The sequence below is a fragment of the Neofelis nebulosa genome, chromosome 12 (assembly GCF_028018385.1).
Source record: "Neofelis nebulosa isolate mNeoNeb1 chromosome 12, mNeoNeb1.pri, whole genome shotgun sequence".
NCBI classification, from domain to species: domain Eukaryota; kingdom Metazoa; phylum Chordata; class Mammalia; order Carnivora; family Felidae; genus Neofelis; species Neofelis nebulosa.
Window position 1 is genome coordinate 48,145,544 of NC_080793.1, and position 18,599 is coordinate 48,164,142.

The window sequence follows — 18,599 nt, forward strand, 5'->3', positions numbered from 1 at the left end:
TGATATACACAGCACGAAAGCATCCATAGACAACATATAAATTAATGACTGTGGCTATATTCTAATAGAAGTTTATTTATAGACACAGAAACTTGAATTTCAGATAAATTTATGAGTCTCTGAATATTATTCTTCTTTTGATTTATCAACCATCTAAAAATATAAAAAAACACTTAGTGTGTATGTATATATGTGTATATACATATGTATATACATATATATATATATATATATATATATATATATATATATATATATAGTTTGTTTCCGCTTACTTTTTTTCCATATGTTTAGAAAATACAGAAGGAAGTTATAGGATCTTGACACTTTCTTAAACACGAAAACTAAGTTTTTATGGCAGCCTATATAGGTGGTGCAGGGTAAGCAAGTTAACCTGTTTTTTTGTTTTGTTTTGTTTTTGTTGTTTTAAGAAAGGCTCAATGCCCAACATGGGGCTTGAACTCATAACCATGAGATCCAGAGTCACACTCTACCGAATGAGCCAGCCAGGCACCCCCAGTTAACCCTTTCAATTCCACATACACTTGGCACTAGATTCATTGACCATAACTTAGAGCTGGCAATCCTGGCAATCCTTACAGAACAGACTCAGGTTCACTGACACAAAGAAGTGCAGGGACAGGATGGTATTCAGAAATTGTTTTTCTGAAATATCTATTCTTGCAGCTTCCCCAGCAGATTGTTTTTGTTTCCTAGCTTTATAACAACATCTATAATTTTGCAATATCCTAGTGGTACCTAGTTTGGTTAAATATCTGGCTTACATTTTATTTTACTTTTCAGTAAGGGTCTGTTCAGATCTCCCCACTGTGATCTTATCCTCAATGGTAAGCAATCATGTGGTCTTACTATAATGTCTGTACATAGTTGCTTCTAAAATTTTATTTTAAAAATTTTACTTGGTAAGAACATTTAAAATGAATTATACCCTCCTAGCAGGTTTTTACGTATATGATACAGTATTGTTATCTATAGTCACAATGTTGTACAGTAGATCTCTAGAAGTTTTTCCATCTTGTGTAACTGAAATTTAAACCCACTGATTAGGATTGCCTCATCTTCCCCTTCCTTTAGCCCCTCACAACCACAGTTCTAGTCCTTACTTCCATGAATTTGACTAACGTAGATATCTTACATAAATTGAATCATGTAGTATTTAACCTTTTGTGCCTGGCTTATTTCACTTAGCATATTGTCCTCCAGATTCTACCCTGATAGAATAGGCCAAAGTCAGCACGGTAAAAGGCATATATGTACTAATAGAAAGCCCACAGATTTCTGAACTGAGGGACCAGAAAACAGAGTTAGTTGTAACTTTGGCCTTTGGAAATTAGAGAATCCTAGAAACAAGGAGAGCTAGGGAAAGTGGCAAATTCTCTAGGCAACTAGTGCACAAAATTCTGGCTGACCCCCAAATTATGTATGCGTGGAGCAGACTCAGAGCAACTCAAGGACAGAAGCACTGAACTGAGGTTTGAGTTGCCACCCACTGCAGGGGAGGGGAAAAATTAATATACTTCTGAGGAATTTAACACAATCTGGAATCTCCATAGCATAATATTCACACTGTTTGGGACACAATCCAAAATTAATCAAAACACAAAGAATCAGAAAAATGAAATCCAGTCTCAAAACCAAAAATCAAAAACCTAGACTGTCACTGAGATAACTCAGATGTTGGAATTAGTAGGTAAACATTTTCAAGCAGATATTGTATTACTCAGTGAAAATAAAGTGAAATATACTTCTGTAAATGAAAAGTTAGAAAAATCTAATCACACAACGAGAATCATAAAACAGAATCAAATAGAAGCTTTAGAACCAAAAAAAGATTTAATTTAATTTAATTTAATTTAATTCAGAACACAAATTAAAGATTCACTTGATGGAATCTGTAGAAGAATGAAGATTACAGAAGCAATATAGAACTTGGAGATAAATGAACAGAAATAATTGAATCTGAAGAACAAATAGAAGATACAATGGAAAAAAGTGTCAGAGTTGCAGAGTCATGTGGAATAATAACAAAAGCTATAATATGCATGTAATTGTAATTACTAAAAAAGAGGAGAGAGAGTGAGGGAGAAGATATTTGAATAAATAGTAACTAAAAATGTCAAGAGTTTGGTGAAAGATATACTTACAGATTCACAATGTTTACATGTTCCTTAGCACAGAACAGTATATTCTGAAATACTTTTTGACATCTATATAAATAATTCCTTCTTCTAGCTTACCAAAATATGAAATTTGCCTTTGATGGATTAATTCGTAACATGGAAATCAGATAATTAGGCTGTATTGTGTCCTACTAAGGTGTTTGACAAAATTGTCCCTTCCTTGATTAACTTGAGAGAAAGTCAACATATCTAGGAAAGCACTAAATGATATATTGTAAGAAAAAGGAGGGTTATGGTTATGATGTGGTGTCTAAAAATTGTAAATGTCTGTCTTCAGAAAAACTAAGACTTGACTGCTCTTTGGGGATATAGTGTAGATTATAGTGCAGAAACATTACAATGCAGAAATTGGTTGGCTATAAATATTTTATCATGTAGGAGAAATATAGGATAAACTAATGTTTTTAAACATATAGTTTATTCTTGACCTTGTGTTGTGTATTTTTTTTTCCTTACTTCTCTTTATTTTAATCCCATTTTTTAGGACAGAAAAATGAGATTCAGTGAGCATAAAACAGCACAGGTAGCAATAGTCAGTGTAATTCTAAAGCCTCTCATGTCTCACACATAACAATACAAAGAAGAATAAATGAATACATACTTATTTTTCACAATAAAAATAACACCAAAAATGTAGCAAACGACATCACAGATTGCATACTGCAGAGTACAGAAAATAGTATGCCTAGATCGCCATTTCAAAACCTGATAATGCAAGAAGCATATATGGGTTTCTAACAAATCTCTATTTCTGCATATTCTCTGTTTTTAGTAGTACTGCCCCAGAGACACTACAGTGGTCTCTACAACACATAAAAATATATCAAGTAATTTGCTTGCCAGTTAATCCACTATCCAAAGAAGCATAGTTATATGCTTCCAAGGATTTATAAATACCTGATCAAAACAGGGATGTATGTATTTCAAATAGTTAATTATCTCAAGAAACATTTTCTCAGGCACTTAAATCATAAAGTTCAAAACCTATTTGTTTCCTGGAATTAAGTAGAACTGTTTAAAGTTCTTTCTTTTTCCTCTAAAATGGCTCCTAGAGGTTCGGAGCCTTACTTCTACAGAGACTCTAACATATTTTACTATTCAAGAGAGAACATTTCTAGTGCCATTACCAGAAAAGCATAGAAATATTTGGGCAGAGTGTGTTCCGTGATAGTAAGTTTATACATGACTAGAACACAAAAACAATATTTAACTTTCATCTCTGAGTTTAGTGAAGTGGAAACCATGCAATTTTTTCTGTCAATGCTTACTAACTTTCCTGAGTCTAGAGGAGCTCTTCCATAAAATGGGTTATATAACTAAAAGGAGAAGTTCAAGGAGGTAGCAGAAAAACTAGACAGTCGAGCCATAACATTCTCTTTAAGAAAGTGAACTTTTAAAAAGATTCCTTTTGAACCCTAAAATTTTTTGTGCAGGTGCATATTAATATGTATGAATATCTAGTAATTTAAAAATATGTCACCATTCACAACTTTGTATAGGAAGCTACTACTTAAAGCAAGGAATTTTATTCTCATATTTTAAAAGCCTTAGTGTAATAATCAGAATCAACACATAGAAAACTGTAATCCTCAAAATATTTTAAAGTTTTCCTCCCCCTTGAGGAAGCTAGTTTCAATACATAAGGAAAAATAAATAACAAGTATTTGATTTGTCACAGAACACAGAAATAAGTATTGCATATAAACCTTGGTGTTAATGGTATGAAAATAATTATATCCACATTAATGAACATGTCAACAACATTCCTATTTTTTAGTTTATCAATAACAGTGAAGATGAGTTCCTTAAAGTATAAGGGTAAACATAAGGCTCAAGAATAAAAAGGGAAACTGGGAAACTGATGCAGCCCTGTCACAGTTTTTAAATATCCCTGCATCGATAGATAAATATAGACCCAGCAACTAAATAGGAAAGCCAGAATCCCATGAACAACCTTTACAGTGAAATCAGGTAGTAAGGTATCCGCACGAATTCCAAGATATAGTGAATGGGAAAAAAAGCAACAACAACAGACAGAAGTCCTACCTCATATCAGTGTCTTTGGGGGAGAAAACAAAGAAAGCTATAGGGAATCTGATAGATCTGAGAACAACAGAAATACACATAGCCAACATGTATTTATTAAAATCACAACAGATCACTCACATGCAGCAAGTAAAACTGGGAAGTTTACCAACTTTAAAATTGGGTAAGTGCAGGGGTTTGTGAGAAGATGTGAAGAGTTTGGAGCAGCCTCTCAAAAGTAAACATTCAGAGCTCATTGCAGAATAGCAAAAGGACATTAAGAAAATGGTACAAAACATGAAAGATAATAAATCAGGATTATAAAAATTCTAAAATGAGATGACAGAAAACAAAGAAACATTTCACATATGAAAACCAAACTGGAGGGAAAGCAAGAACAAATACAACACATTACAGCTGTAAGAGAAATAGAAAGTGAAAAAAAAATCTTAAAAATAAAAATAATTAAGAAAAAGGAAAGGAAAGGATCTGAGATAAGTGATAGCTGCTTAAAACAGTAAAACAGAAAATCCAAAATGGGTCATGGCAGTCTCTGAGGACAAAGAGCAAAACGACAGAACAGAATAAATACCGGCTCAACTATAATTCAAGTAACTTTCTTGAACAATTAGAAAAAAAAATTGAGGTGACATCAGTGAAAATGACTGGGTAGGGAACTCCAAAGACCTGTCCTTCCTCAAAAGAAGTAAATAAATTGGTTGGGATTGTCAGAAGCATCTTTATTGGAACTCTGGAAACTAATCAAGGGTTTCCAGCAACCAGGCAAATATTTAATCAACAAAAAAAAAGGAAACAGCTGAGTCTCAGAAAAAAGATTAGTGGAGTTTTAATTTACACTGGCCCCAACACCCTCTCCCCAGCTGTGCAGCAGCCTTGAAGACAGCAGCCACCATTCTCAGTAGAGACCATAGTTTCCTAGTACTAGAGGGAGCAGAATAAACCTTATAAATAAAACTTACCCTCAAAGAATTTTGACTCTTTGTTTTGAAATGTCTTGTTTTTACCTCAAGGGTCAGCTCAAAGGCTTTGCCTTTATTTCATTTAACTCTGAATTCTCTGAGAACTGAAGTGGCTACTTGGGAGTGTATTTGTCAAAAATATTTAAAGTCAAATGCATTAGCCGTGTGCCCACTTGGGGCAGGAGATAATAGTTGGGATGAATAATAGACTAACCTAAAAGCTAGGGAGAACGGCTAGGGAATGATATACTTTTGGAACTAAGGGCTTTGGAAAGCTCCCACATATTCTTTGGAATCTAGAAGACCACAATTTGCCCAGTATTGGCCACATACTCAGAAAAGGTCCATGAGGCCATGAAGACCCCAGGTTCTTTTCCCTGCCTGACTTTCAGGCTCTGCAAAAGCAGAAATGAAGCATGAGGCAAAGTTGAAAACTAACTGCCTAAGTGTGGAAGGTGCCCCAACACAAAATCAGAGCACAACTGCAAATATTTTTGCAAAAATTTGATTTTTTCTTTCTTCCTAGGTTTTTACTGAAAAGCACTGTCAAATTATAAGTTAAATACTATAATAACAAAATAGAGACTTCAGGGGCCACACACAACAAAGAATATAGACTTTACAAAATTAATGTGGAGAAGTCACTAAACAATAAATGAAAAACTACAACAAGCAAAACAAATTCCCTGGGGAGGAGAAGAATCTAATACTGAAAGGTATACATTAAAATATTCAGAATGTCCAAATTTCAATATAAAAGTATGAGACATGGAAAGAAACAAGAATGTATGACCCATTCACAGGAAAAAAATTAACAGAAATTCTCCCTGAAGAAGCCCAGACATTGACCTTACTAGACAAAGATTCTAAGTCAACAATTTTAGATATATTCACAATGCTCAAGAAAAATATGGACAAAAAACTAAAGGAAATAATGAAAACACTGTCTCACCAAAAAAGAATATCAATGAAGAGATAGAAATTATAAAAAGGAACCAAATAAAAATTCTGGAATTAAGGAGTATAACAACAATAATAAAACATTCCTTAGATGGGTTCCACAGCATATTTGAGAAGGCATAAGAAAATACCAGCTAACTTGAAGATAAATCAAATGAAATTAGGAAATCAGAGGAACAGAAAGGAAATAGAATAACGTAAAACGATGAACTGTGGGATACCATCAAATAAGTCAACACACTCATAATGTGAGTTCCTGAAAGAGGAGAGAGAAAGGAACAGAAAGAATATTTGAAGAAATAATGATCAAACATCCCAAATATAATGAAAGGCATGAATATGCATATCAATGACTTTCAAGTGGGATAAACTCAGAGATCAACATTAAGACACATTCTGATAAACTGTTGAAAGCAAACACAAGGGAGAAGCTTGAAAATAGCACCAATCTTCTATAGTATTAACAGCTGATTTCTCATTAAAACTACAAAGGCTAGAGGACTATGAGAAAACAAAGACTGTCAACCAAGAATTATATATCTGACAAAATTATACTTCAAGAATGAAGAGGAACGTAAGATATTTCCACATAAACAGAAACTGAAAGTTAGTTATTAGATATGTAGAGATGCCCAAGAAGAAATGGTAAAAGGAGCTGTTCAGGCTGAAATAAAAGTACACTAGGCAGTATCTTGACTCCACACAAAGAAATAAGAACATCAGTAAAGGTAATTACATGGGTAAATCTAAAATGTTAACATTAATGTTATTTTGGTTTTTAATCAACCTTTCTTCCTTCATGATTTATAAAATTAAATTAAACAATATTCGTAAGTCTATATTGATGGGCAGAAAAAGTATAAAGATGTAATCTGTGACATAACAACATAAAAAGGGGTGGCTGGATAGGAACAGAATTAATGTACACTATTGGAGTAAGATGTTACTAATTCAAATAACATTGCTATCCGTTAGAAGATATTTGTAATCTCCACAGAAATCACTAAGAAATTAACTAACAATCATTTAGTACAAGATAAGAAAAAGAATCAAAATGCCAGCTAGAAAATAATTATCTAACACAAAAGAAGGAAGTAAATGAGGAATTGTGGGACAAAAAAAATATGAGAATATAGAAAGCAAAGAGCAAAATTGCAAAAGTTCTTCCTTACCAGAAATTATACTAAATTTAAATAGGTTGACTCTATAATTAAAAGGTAAAGATTAATACAAAGAATTTTTAAAAACCCAACTATATGCTGCCTATAAGAGACTCACTTCAAATTCAGTGACAAATCTGTTGAATGTTAAAGGATAAAAAAACACATTTCATGCAAATAACCAAAAGTGTGCTGTAGTGGCTATACTAAGCTGGAGTAGCTATCCATATATCAAACTTTAAGTCGATCTAGACTTTAAGTAAAAAAGTGTTACAGAATAAACTGAGAGGAGGGGAGATGGGTGGGGATCAGCTTAATGGGTAATGGGTATTAAGACGGGCACTTGCTGTTATGAGCTCTGGGTGTTACATGTAAGGGATGAATCACTAAATTCTACTCCTGAAACCAGTATTACACTATATGTTAACTAGAATTTAAAGAAAAACTAAAATAAAATGTTACAGGAGACAACGAAGGATATTGTATTATGACAAAAGTACCAGTCTATGAAGAATATACAATAATTATAAACACACATGTAATAACAGAGCTTCAAAATATATGAAGCAAAAATTGACAGAGTTGAAGGGGGATGTAGACAGTTCAATATTAAGAGTTATAGGACAAAACAACTAGACAGAAGATAAAAAAGGGAATTTGGATGTGACAGCTACAAAACAATTAGACCTAACACACAACTGTAGAACACTCAACAGTATAATACACATTCTTCTTAACTGCACATAGAATATTCTCCAGGATGGACCATAAGTTAGTCCACAAAACAAGTTCCAATAAATTTAACAAATATGGAATCATACAAAGTACCTTCTTTAATAACAAATTAGGTTACAGTAATCCATAACAGAAGGAAATTTTGGAAACTTACAAATATGTGGAAATTAAACAACTCATTCACAAACAACCAATGGGGCAAGGAGGATATCAAAATGAAAGTCATAAAATACTTTGAGATGAATTAAAATGAAAACTCAACATATCAAACTTATAATATGGAGTGAAAGCAGTACACAGGGGAAATCTATCTATATCTGAAAACACAAATTAAAATTAAAAAAGGTCAGAAATCATTAACTTAAACTTCTATCTTAACTGAGTAAAAAAAAGCAAACTAGGGACACTTGGGTGGTTCAGTCAATTGAGCATCCAATGCTTCACTTCTGCAGGTCTTGGGATTGAGTCCTGCATTGGGCTACACCCTGAGCAAGGAACCTGGTTAAGATTCTCTCTCTCTCTCTCTCTCTCTCTCTCTCTCTCTCTCTCTCTCTCTCTCCTTCTCTCTCTCTTTCTCTCTCTCTTTCTCTCCCTCTATCCCTCTCCTCTGTTTGTGCTCTCTCTCACTTTCTAAAATTAAAAAAAAAAGAGCCAACTAAACCCAACACAAGCAGAAAGAAGGAAACAATAAAAATTAGAGCAGAGATAAATGAAAGAAAGAAGAAAAAAACATAATAAAATAAAACTAAAAGTTGATTCTTTTATCAGAATAAATAGGAGGCTATTACTACCAACTGTACAGAGATAAAATAGATTATAAGAGAATACTATGAATTAGTATCTGAGCAAATTAGACTACCTAAATAAAATGGGCAAAATTTGTAGAAACACACAAACTATCAAAACTGACTTAATAAGATATAGAAAATCTGAACAGACCTGGTAAATAGTGAAGAGATTAAATCAATAATCAAAAATCTTCCAAAAAAGAAAAGCCCATGAAAGGTGCTTTCTTTCAATGGTGAAATCTACCAAATGTGTAAAGAATTAATACCAATATTTCTCAACTTCTTTCAATAAGTAGAAGAGAATCAAAAACTTTCTAACACATTCGTGAAGCCAATGGTTACACACACACACACACACACACACACACACACACATACATATATATATACATATATATGTATACATACACACACAATGTCATTAGAGATAGTAAAATGCTTAGGAATATATTTAATCAAGAAGTTGCAAGATTTGTAGACTGAGAACCACAAAAAATCATTGAAATACATTTTAAAATGTGTAAATAAATAGAAAGGCATTACACGTGGTTGTGGATTGGAACACTTAATATTGTTAATATTGTTAAGATAGCTTTCTCTGCAAACTAATAGACCAATTCAATGCATTGACATCAAAATTGCAATAGCCTCTTTTGTTGAAATGAACAAGCTGATCCTCAAATCATACAGAACTGCAATAGACACATAATAGCAAAATACTCTTGAAAAAGAACCAAGCTGGAATATTCACATTTTATAAATTCAGAACTTACTGTACATCAACAGTGATCAAAAGTGTGCTATTAGCATAAAGAGAGATATATAGGTCGGTGGAATAAAATTCAAAATCGGCATCTATGGTTAACTAATTTTTGATAAAGGTGCCAAGACTATTCCATTTAGAAAGAATAAAATTTTCAACAAATAATTCTGGGAAATCTGGATATCCACATGCAGTAGAATAAATCTGGATACCTACCTCACACCTTATGCAAAAATAAACTCAATGTAAGAGCTAAAATTACAAAACTCTCAGAAAAAAACACAGGGTAAATATTCATGACTTTGGATTTGGTAATGTATTCTTAGATATGACACTAAGGACACAAAGAACTAAATTAAAAAACAGAATATTGGACTTTAATGAAACCAAAAACTTTCATGCATCAAAGGACACTATCAAGATGATGAAACTCAACCCTCAGAATGGGGGTAAGAATTCTTACAATTCAATAAGAAAAAAAGGAAAACAACCAGATTTTAAAATGGACAAAAAATCTAGACATTTTTTCAAAGAAGGTATACAAATGGTCATCAAGAATAAGAAAAGAATTTCAACACCATCAGCAATCAGGGAAAAGAAATTAAAACCACAGTAAGACATCACTTCACACCCACTAGAATGCTATAATAATAAAAAAGAAAGAAAATAAGTGATGATGAGAATGTGGAGAAACTGAAACCCTCATGCATTGTTAGTAGGAATGGAAAATACTACTATTGCTATGGAAAACATTTTGGAAATCGTTCAAAATTTAACATAGAATATATGATCCACCATTCCACTCCTCGGTATATACCTAAGAGAAGCGAAAACAGGGGTTAAAACAAAGACTTGTACAAAAAATATTGATAACAGCATTATTTTAAATATCCCAAAGTAGAGATGACCCAAATGTTTATCAACTGAATAAATGACTATATAAAACATGGTGTATACAAGTAATGGAAGATGATTCAGCCATAAAAAGGAAAGAAGTACTGATATATGCTACACCTTGAAACAGTCTACTTAATGAAAGAAGCCAGACATAAACGTCCACATATTGAATGATTCCATTTATATGAAATGTGCAGATTAATCAAATCCATAGAGATGGGTAACAGGGGCTAGTGGGAAAGAGAAGTGACTGCTTAATAAATATCAGTTTTATTTTGGAGACAATAAAAATATTCCATAATTAGAGGAGATGATTATACAACTTTGTGAATTTACAAAAAAATCACTGGGCCGTAGGCTTACAATGGTCTAACTAATGAATTTTACGGTAACTGAATTTTATCTCAAAAAAACTGAAATTGCACATAGGAATTGCACATAGGAATCGCACATAGGAATTGCACTGAAATTGCATAGGAATACTGTTCCTATGAAACTCCCTGAGTACTTTACCACAGAGTAAGCTTCAGACAACAGAAAAAATTTTAAAAAAAGATATCAACACACAATCTGATGATTTAGAAATTCATTAGAAAAATATACTTACCATAGGACTAAAATGAGAATTGAAAGAATCTAATATATAATCATCTATGTGCTCTAATAATACATATATAGCATAGCTGTAAAAGTTGAGTCCATTTGTGGAGTTTATACTTTTCCGGAAATGTGTCTGTTTCACTTAAGTTTTCAAATTTATTGGCACAAAGTCAGCTGTACTAATCTTATATATTTTAATATTTGCTGAATATTTAGTTTCATCTTCTTTTTAATTCCTAATATCATTCATTTGGGCTTCCTCTTTCTTTTACACTTTATAGGTCTTGCCCAAGGATTATGGTTTTTATTAGTCTTTGCAAAAAGAATCACTTTTACCTTTGATAAAAGCCAAATATATTGTCTCCACTAATTTTGGCTCTTACTTTTATTGTTTCATTTCTCATACTTTGTCTTTATTTTTAATCATTTTTTAAATATCTTAAGTTCAATAGACTCATTAATTCTTAGCCTTTCTTTCATTTTAAGGCTACAAATTGCCCTCAAAAAAGCACTTTATCTCCTTCTCAAAGTTTTTATAACTATTATTTTAACTATCATTAATTTTCCATTATGAGTACTTATTTGGACTTGCTGCAGCTCCAGACATTTTCCCCCCTGTGATCAGCATGTGAGCCAATAAAAATCAGGACCCCACTGATTATTGATATCTCCAAAGATGAAACGGACTCCAGCATCTCTTAACTCTGCATATTATTTCTTGTTACTTGTATTCTTTAAGGAATTCTGTTGCATTCTTTTTTTTTTTAATTTTTTAATGTTTTATTTATTTTTGAGAGAAAGAGAGAGTGAGCAGGGGAGGGACAGAGAGAGACGGAGACACAGAATCTGAAGCAGGCTCCAGGTTCTGAGCCATCAGCACAGAGACTGATGCAGAACTCAAACTCATGAACCGCGAGATCATGACCTACGCTGAAGTCAACTTTTAATCAACTGAGCCACTCAGGCTCCCCAGGAATTCCATCGCATCCTGCCACACAGTTGAAAATATATTACTTGGGGCGCCTGGGTGGCGCAGTCGGTTAAGCGTCCGACTTCAGCCAGGTCACGATCTCGCGGTCCGTGAGTTCGAGCCCCGCGCCAGGCTCTGGGCTGATGGCTCGGAGCCTGGAGCCTGTTTCCGATTCTGTGTCTCCCTCTCTCTCTGCCCCTCCCCCGTTCATGCTCTGTCTCTCTCTGTCCCAAAAATAAAAAAAATAAAAAAAATAAAAAACGTAGAAAAAAAATTTTTTTTGAAAATATATTACTTTATGCATAGGTCCTTTTTCTGAAGTTTCTATACTATTACTAAAAATAAAAGTATAGCAGTTACTCCTATAAATATCTGTGATACTCTGCACTTGTAGAGAGCAGAGGTTGCTCCTCAATGTTCTTTTTCTTCAGCTTGAAGACCTAACACAGTGCACTATATATTGAATTGTGAATAAACGAATGAATGTGTTTCTGTTTGGAAGAGCTTGGTGAGTAATTAGAAATCAATTTAAGAAAATCTACAGAATATCAACGACAGCTCACCTACTTTCTAATATGAACAAATGATCTAAATTTTCTATCATTTTAAAATTCTAGAATCAGATTCTATTGAAAATTATTTTTACCTAGTGAAAAAGCAAGCCTCTCTAATTTCTTAAAACAGCCTTGAAGAGGGCAATAGTCACTCTTGTTTTAGTTGCTTTCTGAAGGGACCAGAGTCAAATATCACAAAAGAAATTTTGGTGTTGTTTTTGTTTTTGTTTTACAAAAAGAGTTTCTGAAGATTATTCTTTACAAGTACAACTTTAGTTGCAAATTTTTGCCTTTATCAATAATAAAACATCAGGGGTGCCTGGGTGGCTCAGTCAGTTAAGCATCTGACTTCAGCTTAGGTCATGATATCACGGTTCATGGGTTTGAGCCCCGTGTGGGGCTCTGTGCTGCCAGTTCAGAGCCTGGAGCCTGCTTCATATTCTGTGTCTCCCTATCTCTCTGCCCCCTCCCCTGCTCGTGCTCTGTCTCTTTCTCCCAAAAATAAATAAATATTAAAACAAAAAACAAGAAACAACCCTGGCCAGTCAAGAAGGAAAACACAAAGAGATACTTTTACACAGCTTCAGCACAAAGCTTATTTAACATACACACACATACATACACACACACACACACACACACACACACGCACACACACTTCATGCAGGACATAGACATAATTTCTTTGTTGGAATCTGCTCAAAGGAGAAACTTAACTTCTTGTGTTAACCTAAATACCATGGGACTTTTAATGACCATGCTTCTTTATGTCTAATCTAAGAGATGAGGCCTCCTAAGGGATATCAGTTCCCTAATATCCCACTGAGGCTGTGAATCACCAGTGACTCAGACACATACCCCCTGGTGAATCCCTCACACACACTTTTTAGCTTTTTAAATCTGACAGATCAATTGTGTAGAATTGCACAGGTGGAACATTGCACAGGCTTAAGTTCTTTTTTTCATGTTCCCTCTGCCACTCTCCCCCTCATCGTCAGACTCATCCTCCGTGCTACTAAGAGAGATTTTGTTTTTAAATCTCCTATTTCATTCCCTTCATTCTTATATCTCCTTCCCTTCTACCTCTTTCCTTGTCCCTCTCTCCTTACTTCCAAAACACATATTTCTTTCTGTCTTTCTCCTTTTCCTTCTCTGCTATTCTCTACAGTTGTTCAGTGTTAGTATCGAACTTCTCGCCTCTTTCCCTTATCAAGGTTCAATATAATCGACTCGGGGAGAGGATATACGAGTAAGATGTTCTTCTAAATCTTGCTTCCTGTTGTCAGGCTGAAGGAGAAAAGAGGATAAATCTCAGCTTCGGTTGTTGTAAAATGTAATTTCCTTAGGCGCTTCAATTTGATCTTTTCAAGTTTTGTTCTAAAGCACATGCATTTATTTCACTTCTAATTGATACGTGTCCTCCTGGGTCAGAGTTCGAGTCTTCCTAGAGCCCAGAATAACTTCTCTCTACCCAATGCTGTCTTTGGCCACTGTTTATGCTCTCTCTTGTCAAAGTCGCAATATACTTACTTCCACTTACCACAGTTGGTCTCTCTTCCTTTCCCTTCACAGTTTCCATGCTGAGTAATGTTTTCTGGATAAGCCAAATCTATTTTTTTCTCCTGCAAGAATAGACACTAGGGATCTAATTATGGTAGTCACAACTTCTCTAATAGATATGTTAGTTTTGAGCATGATATATGATGTTTTTAGGCGTCTTCAGAGAGAACTGAATTCCCAGCTCAGTCCTGTGATTTTACTGCCATATTTCTGTGGCCATTCTAAAGAGTGGTTGATTTTAGTTGTATGGTTAAAAGTGTTTTTTTTTTTTAATTTTAAATATTTTCTTATATATTGTCACTAACGTTAACTGAACATCTATCATGTACTGGGTGTTGTTCTACGTACTTCACAATGTGATTATCATTTAATCCCCACAGAGACTCTGTGCAATTGGTAAAATTGTCCACATTATACATCCGCGGAAGTGGAGGCAGAGAGAGAAGTCTGCGGTCACATGCCATCTAAACCCTGGTGGTCTAACCCCAAGTCCTCACTCTTAATAATTACTCCACAGCTGCCTGCTTGGATAATCACGATGAGCTTGATTTGGGGAATTTCACATTTAAACAGCAAGTGCCAAGTGCTTTATTATTTGGTTAGTTGCCCTTCTTATCGGCCCTGAGGAATACAGAAAATATTGTCATTTAATTTTATGGCTGGTGAAAATTAAGCAGTTTGATTTTAGGTTTCTTGATGTTCCCCAGTAATGATTCCCAGTCTGCTGCTTTACAGACCAGCAAGCATTTTACTTCCCCAGATAGCATGAGGCATTTGGATTTTATTATTAGAAGAATAGTCATGGCATCATTATTAATGCAGTATTTTTAAATTTCAGATTAAGAAAAAGCAAAAATTAGAGAGGTCTAAGGAAAACTGCATGTAGCTATTCAAGTACATTTTACAAACTCACAAATAACTGCAAATAAAAACAGAAGAGTGCAAACATTCTTTATGCAGAAAATCCCCAATGTATTTAAGTAGCACTTCTAAAGCACCTACTATTTGCTGAGCATTGCGCAAGGTACAATAGGGAAAGTGGCATCAATACGAAAGGGACTCCTTTCAGATAGAGGGATTTATGAGCGTCACTTGTGTATATAACCGGTCATGCTCAATGCTCTCTCGGGGGTACGGTTGATGACAAAGAGAACTCAAAGAATCATTATGGGTGTCATTTAATAACAGAACACGATACCTCATAAATGTCAATTCTTGTCTCAGTGGTCTCACACACAGACATGGAAGAAACACAAATATGAATAGAATAGGAAAGAAAGCAGTTAAATGCAAATGGAAACTTCTATGGTGGCCAAAGCAAATAGTACGATATAAAGAAGGTCAGATTCATGACGTCCTCCATTAACCAGCTCTTCCGGAGTCAAATCCTTGTTCAACACTAGGGATAGACTTTTGACAACAGAACTCAGTAGCATCCTCTAAATACTTGAACTAATGTTTATTTTAAGGCTTAGAGTTAAGAAAGAGAGATATTTAAATCCCACAGTTATTTAATATTATCTGTTGAGAAGGTGACTTTCAAATTTTCCCCTTAAGCTCCTCACTGCTATTTGCTGACATCTCGGAAGTCTTATAATGGATGATAAAGAAATGAGTCATAAGGGCACCTATTTCCAGACACTCAAAGGGCAGAGCAGAGAAAGTGCTATATTTCCCAGTTGAACCAACCACAAAGTTCCTGGAAAGCTTATTGACAGCTTAACCAAATGATTATGGCAGTTTTAATTCCTTGGACTGTTTCCGGCTTGCCCTTCAGTAAGTAAGTGGAACTTGGACAAGCATGGGTTTGCAGTGTCATCATTGGAAGAGGAAATGTCAGTGCATTTGTTGTTCCAGAAGATTTAAACCCCCCTGAATACAATTCATCATATATGTCTACTCAGAGAAAGGCAGATGGAGAACTGAGAAGATCAGAAGTTGAGAGAAGTGGACAATTTTTTGTTGTAAAGGAATAGAAAAAAAAAAGTGAGTTTGGACTTCTTTTGTCCAGGAGCTGATCTCTGTATTTCACCTTACTTATTCCTGGAGACAGAGAATTTAAGACACGTAGTGCCATCCAGTCCAGTTATTGACGTGGGGCTGTTTTATCACAATGGCCTGGCAGTTTATCTAGACCGTAGATGGACATGTCTAATGACAGCAAAGCCCGCCATGGAAAAGAACCACTCATTCCACTGCTTTATAAGTCAAACAGTTTGAAAATAAATAGGGGCTTTCTTATTTTGAGAAACGTCTATCTTTCTTAATAGTGGCCCTGGACATACCTCATATATGTGACTAACCCTTCACATTTTTTGAGATAGCTGTCAGTCACACTCAACCATCCCATTTTTCTGTGACTAAACCCTCAAATCTCAGTGGTAAATAGTCTCAATTCTTTAAGATATTGTTCATAACATACAGTTTTTAAATCCTTTACTATTCTGGTCACAGCTTGGATGTGATTTTAATTTTCAATGTTTCTTAAAAATGTGTTCAAAACAGTGAGAAAAAAGAAAAGCAACCTCTCACCCCAAGGCAGGTTTGGTACTACAGACAGGCCTCTGTGTGGACAGGAGCTGGCCTGGAACTCACTGCAAGGCTCTGGCGTTCCGTTGAACATAAACAATGTCACAGAACACCAGCATAAGACAAGGCCACTCTGACCATGATGGATTAAGCTAAAACCAATACCACTTTGTAGACGTTAAACAGAGATGACCCAAAGTCTTTTATCCTAACTCATATGAGTCCTTGCTGGTTATTTGTTTGTTTGTTTTTTCTGTATTAGCTACAGCTTTGGCCTCACTTTAATCCTCCTACTTTCTCAGTAAGAACTAATAAGATACCCAATCATAAAGTTGGTGATGGCACACCACCAAGGCAAAACACATTTGATATAGGATCTGAGAGACTAAGATGAAGTAGTACCACTACTATTATTATTAATAACAACACAATAAAATTAGAGTTAATATTCATTAAGTGCTTGTTCTAGATTGTGGCAGCCATGTGCTAAATAATTTGCCTATGTTCTCTCTCGTCAATGGGTACAATTTATGAAGTAAGTAGAGCTATATTCATTTTACAGATTAAAAAAAAGTGAGGCTTGTGAGACGAATTCGTCCAAGATCACTAAAGGTAATAATTAAGTATTGAAACCAAGATCCAAAATCCACCCACCAAAATTTTACTCACTGAACTGAAGACCGTGAGTGGAGCTTACATTCTTCAAGTGCTGTGTCTAATCAAAATAAGGATGCCTTTTGAAATCCGTCTGACCAGAAGATATCTGTACTGCAAATCTTCAAAAAGGTGCAAGTGTGCCTACTATGAATCCTCTTACTACAGAAAGAATCCATGCCAGCCTTGGATTAAACATCTCTCCTTTGAAGGATTTTCATAAAGTTTGGATAATTTTTATTATTTCCATTAACTCAGTTCCAAATACATCTGCCAATTCTTATATGCCACAACTAAAAGGTTTTTCTGTAGCAGCCAAATTATCATTTTGTTCCATCTTTTACTAAGCTCCCACTGCCTCATCAAAAGTTGGAAATACTGGTACCCAAATTCTACCGTATAATCATGTTTATCCTCCTGATCTTACTCTGACCAGGAAGATGATGCTGTTTTATAAAATCTGTTGCAGCCCACTTCTAGAAATTCTAATCTGCCTGGTGATTTGTATTGATTAAAAAGTAAAGATTATAATCTAGTCATCTTGTTGGAAAGGGTTAAGAGCAAGATTACTCATCACATACACATTTTCCTTCATGAAAATTCACAAATTACAAACATTACAAAATTATAAAAATAATTAGCAACGCTTCACTGTACCAAAGACACTGGGTGAAAAACTCCAAAGCTAATGCTTAAAAAAGGACTCCAAGTCCTTCCTCGGGGAAAAAAAAAAGGCAATCTGTACAGTTCACCTTTTCCCAAAGAAAGTCAACAAGCTCTGTTAGTGATTTCAGAAAATAGCTAATGTAAACAAATGTCAACTTCTGAGAATAAGAAAGAATTTACTTGTTTAGTTACTAAGATACTTAAAATTATTTGGCTCCTGTATTGTTCCAAATGGTGCCAGGCTGAAAGCTTTGGGAATTGAAATCATTTTCTCTGAGTATTCTGGATCATGTATAATAAAGGGCAGCTTCAGGGCAAATGACTCCACCCAGAATTTGAAAACAGTAGTACAAATTAGCATAGCCCACAGGCCAATGATCTATGAGAAATTAGAAATAATGCTGGAGGCAACTGAGATGGGAGTTTGTTAATGTCATAGAATGGGAGATATGGACAGAGTCTCAGATATAATTACATAGCTGTATAATTTTTCATTTAAATGTATCTCTTATCCATTTACTGTAAGCTGAATGAAGACAGGAAGCACGTCAGCCTTG